Below are 5,258 nucleotides of genomic sequence, written 5' to 3'. Positions count from 1 at the left end.
TTTTTAAATTGGGTTATTTGATTTTTCGTTGTTTAGTTGTAGGAATTCTGAATATATTCTGAATTGTGTCCCTTATGAGATGTATGATTTGCAAATATTTTTCTTCCATTCTTTAGGTTGCCTTTCATTTGTTGATTCTGTTCTTTGATGCACAAAAGTTTTAAAATTTGTTTTGTTCCCATTTGTCTACTTTTTTCTTTCATTGCTTATGCTTTTGGTGTCACATCCTAGAAATGATTACTGAATTCAATGTCATAAAGATTTTCCCTATGATTTCTTCTAGGAGTTATATATCTTTAAGTCTTATATTTAGGTCTTCAATCCATTTAGGGTTAGTGTTTGTTTGTGGTGTAAGGTAAGTGTCCAACTCTTCTTTGGTATTTGGATATCCATTTCTCCAAACTAGATATTCAGTTGAAGATACTGTCCTTTCCACAATGAATGCTTTTGGTATGCTTATTGAAAATTATCTGTGGGGCACCTGGCTGGCTCAGTCAGTAGAGTACATGATTCTTGATTTCCCAGTTATGGGTTCCAGCTCCAAGTTGGGTGTAGAGAGCACTTAAAAATTTTTTTAAGGGGTGCCTGGGTGGCTCAGTCAGTTAAGTGGCTGCCTTCGGCTCAGGTCATGATCCCAGCCAGGGTCTTGGGATAGAGCCCCGCATCCGGCTCCCTGCTCGGTGGAGAGCCTGCTTCTCCCTCTCCCTCTGCCTGCTGCTCTGCCTACTTGTGCTCTCTCTCTCTGTCCAATAAATAAATAAAATCTTAAAAAAATTTTAAAACATAAAAAAAATAAAACCATTTGGCATTTATTTCTGGGCCATCTGTTCTATTCTGTTGTTCTGTACATCTGTCTTCTGCCAGCACTGCTATTTGATTACATAGTTACGTATTGAAATCAGGAAGTATGAGACTTCCAACTTTCTTCTTTTTCAATATTTTTTTGGCTATCTGGGGTCCCTTGAGATTTTTTATGAATTTTAGGATGGATTTTCTTATATCTGCAAAAAATGCCATTGGGATTTTGATAGGGATTACATTGAACATGTAAATTGTTTGGGGCAGTATTGACATCTTAAGTCTTCCAACCATGAACATGGTATGTTTCTCCATTGCTTGTGTTTTTAATTTCTTCCAGCGGTTTTATAATTTTCAGCATACAGGTCTTTCGGGGACGTGTTAAACAGCAGAATCACCAACCAATACAAAATGTGAAAAAGTGGCACTGATAGATCACAAATGGGACATCTGTTTATAGTATAAGAGATGAAACAAATAAGGCTGAGCACAGCCTTATTCTGCCTCGGATGGGACTTTGGATGACTCTAATTTTCCCCTTCTATGTATGTTCACAAATGAATGAGAAAGGGCCATAGGTATTAGATTTTGTGGGTTACAAGTAAATTTTAGTAACTAGTTGAATTCACAATTATGAAATCTATAAATAATGATCAACTGTGTATGGAAATAAAGTACATGCAGCAAGGGCACAGGGAAGATTCCACTGAAGAATACTGTTGCGAGGTTCTTACGCAATAGATAAAATCCTTATGCTATAGGTGGTATAATACTATGTTTATACTACAGTCGGTGTAAAATTTCTTGAAGGGAGACTGTGGTAATAAGGATGCATACTCTTAACCCAAATGCACTAACCAAACCAAGCCAAAACAAAACAGAAGAAACAAAAAGAGATACTTTAGATATTAGATACTTAGATAATATTTAGATAATTTAGATAATATTTAGATATTAATTAGATACAACTCATAAGCTAGTCAAGACTACATAAAATGAAATAATAAAAAGTAATGCTAGTGAGATATCAAGGACTATGGGAACTAAATAGTTCATGAATGAAAACATAATGACTGAAGAAAGAAAGACACTGAATATGAAGTATTGTTTTATATTCTGAGCATATTATTACTATTATTATTATTAGATTTTATTATTATTATTATTATTTATTAGATTATATTTATTTTTATAGATTTTATTGTTAGATTTATTATTTATTAGATTTATTTATTAGATTTTATTAGATTTTATTTGAGAGAGAGACAAAGCACATACAAGCAGGGAGAGAGGCAAAGAGAGAGGGAGAAGCAGACTTCCCATTGAGCTGGGAACCTGATGTGGGGTTCGATCCCAGGACCTGAAGATCACGACCTGAGCCAAAGGCAGACCTTATGTGAGCTACCCAGGCACCCCTTTTCTGAGCATATTATAAGAAGGCAAACTGGAATGTCTTCTGGAGAGGACAGCCAGGACATGCAGTGTTGGTGTTTGTTTCTCCTTCTTCCAAGAACAGTGATGGAACCATCCTCTTCTTATGTAACCCCAATCACCAAGAGCTTATATTATTGAGGGATAACTGTGCTGGCATAAGGCAGTTTTTAGTCTAGGAAGCAATTTTTTTTTTCCATATGATTATTTTGTGATGATTAGCTGGAGCCACCATGCTGGAATGGTTTGTTTTATGGTTGAAATAAACTTAGGCAGAGCTACTTACTAAGTAATGCCAACCTATTTCCATGGAATTAACTAAGAGCAAACCTCAAAAAACTATGCATGGATTTATGCACAGAGCCAATGTGGACAGCATGAGGGATATATTAGTAAATATAAAAAGTCAAGAGTCTAAAATAAATAAATTAATAAATTAAATAAATAAATTAAAAAAAATGTAAAAAGTGAAGAGTCTAAAAACTCATCTGTGAAGAAAACATATTTTAAAAAATGCCAGGAAATATAGTCACTCAAATATTGAGATAAAGTTTACTGAGACAGAGTTTTAGAAATGCTAATCCATAAATGTAATCTTCCCCAAACTGTGAAGAACTAAGAAAAAAATCACATAGAATAAAAATAATTTAAAAAAAATGTTAATTCTTATTATCTGTTTGGAATGATTGTCCTGGAAGACACCAAAAGAAAAGTTGTTCTTGGATAAGTTCTTGAGTACCATAAGAACTACCACGCATCAAGAATGAGTTCTTGGTCAGTGGCTGAATTATTATTTTTTAATTTATTATTTCCCCTGTAGTGTGATATATAGAGACATCTAAGACACAGATATATATGAAATGCTTGTATTTTTTAAAAACACTTTTCCTCCATGTTGAAAGCGTTATAGCACCAAACAATTTATTTTCAATTGCTTTTATTTCCTAGATTTTCCTTGTGAAGTTGAAGTTAGTAAATCTGTTCCTCAATAGCCCAAACCACACAGAATCAGGTATGGTGTTAGAGGTGGCCATGCCTTAGCAAAAATTCCATTCTAAACTTCCATTTCTGATAAAAATTCTTAGTACGCTAGAAACAGGAAAAAAAATTATTGTTGTTGTTGTTGTTATTATTATTATTATTTTAACAGGATCCATGCCCATCATGGAGCTCAACATGAGTCTTGAACTCCCTACCCTGAGATCAAGACCTGAGCTGAGATCAAGAGTTGGACACTTAACTAACTGAACCACCTGGGTGCCCCCAGAAAGAAATTATTTTAAACTTGGTAGGGGACATTTGTCAGATGTTAATGGTTAAAATCTTCCTGAGTTGTGAAACATTCACAATATCCCCATTAAATCTGGGAGCAAGAAAAGCTACCCACTGTAATAATTTTACTTAATGTTTTTCTATGGGTTCTAGCAAGCCATAGAAAGGAAAGTGAATTAAGAGGTACCAACATTGGGAAGTCTAGGTGGCTCAGTCAGTTGAGCATCTGCCTTCAACTCAGGTCATGATCCCAGGGTCCTGGGATAGAGTCCCACCTCGGGCTCCATGCTCAGCAGGGAGTCTGCTTCTCCCTCTGCCTGCACTCTGCCTGTTTGTGCTCTCTCTCCCTCTTTCTGACAAATAAGTAAATAAATCTTAAAAAAAAGAGGTACCAATATTAAAAAGGAAGAAATTTAATTATATAAATGTAAATATGTATATATATATATATATATTTGTGCAAAAACCTAAATTGTTACTCAGATGCATAGGAAAAGTTTCCGAAGTTTCCAAGCTTTTGAACCCATGAGCTCATGAAGTCCAACAGCTCAGTAACATTTCTCAAAAAAACTATTTGATGGACAGTCTCTGAGAAATTCACAAATCTATAAGAACTTTGTAAATGACACATAAATAATTCTAAAATTCAGAATACAGTATTTTTAAAAAAATAGAAATATAAAATTAAGTAGATTCTGAATTTACAGACTATCTTGTTCTCTAATAGACTTTGAACTTAAAATGAAGAAATATGATAATACCTTTTTTCTTTGTATTCTTTTCAAGCAATACAAAGTAAATCCTATATTTCTCAGATCTCTCATAAAGCAGCACAATTTCATAGGTTATATTTAAAAATAAGCCTTACTTGCCATCTTATCAAGAACCTCAAAACTGGAGCACGTGGATGGCTGAGTCAATTAACTGTCTGTTTTCAGCTCAACTCATGATCCCTGCTTGGTGGCGAGCCTGCTTCTCCTTCTGTCTGCTGCTCCCCCTGGTTGTAGTCTCTCTGTCAAATAAATAAAACCTTAAAAAAAAAATAAGAACTTCAAAACTTTTCCATCTCTTTGAAGTAGAATTGCTAGCAGGAAAAGAGTACTGAACTAGAAGATAAAGCCTCACCAGGGTTTTATCTCTCTCTCCTTTGCCTATGAGCTGTGTGCCCCTGGGCAATGTTTAACCTCTCCGATCTGCAGTTTCTTTTATCTGTAAAGTTGAGGGTTGTAAAAATTAAATGAGATAACTTATGCATAGTGCTTTGCAAACTATAAAATACTGTGCAAACATTGCCCTTTGAGGCAGGTTTAACTAAATCCTAAAAACTGTGGAGGACTGAAAATAAAAGATAAAATTTTTTATATTATCTGCTTTATGCAATGAACAAGAAGATGTCTGGAATGGTAACAGATGTTGAGACTTTGTCATCAGAGGTATGGCTGAAGGAGTTAAGGCTGCTAAGCCGAAGAGCTACAAGCACAGGGTGCAGGGGTAAGACATCAGTGTTTCCCTCCTGCCCTGTGGACATAACTACTGTATTATTTGGCTTTCAGTAGTGTCAGATTTTTTAAAAGTACTTTGTTTTTTTGAGAGAGAGAGAGCATAGTGAGGGAGGGGCAGAGAGACAAGCAGACTCCCACTGGGCATAGAGACTGACATGGGCTCCACCCAGGGCTAGATCCCAAAGACCCCGAGATCATGACCTGAGCTGAAGTCAGATGCTTAACCAACTAAACCACCCAAGTGCCCCTCAATAG

Source organism: Lontra canadensis, unplaced genomic scaffold, assembly GCF_010015895.1.
Source record: "Lontra canadensis isolate GAN:19392208 unplaced genomic scaffold, GSC_riverotter_1.0 scaffold1, whole genome shotgun sequence".
Classification (NCBI taxonomy): domain Eukaryota; kingdom Metazoa; phylum Chordata; class Mammalia; order Carnivora; family Mustelidae; genus Lontra; species Lontra canadensis.
Note: the sequence above shows the minus strand (reverse complement) of the source record.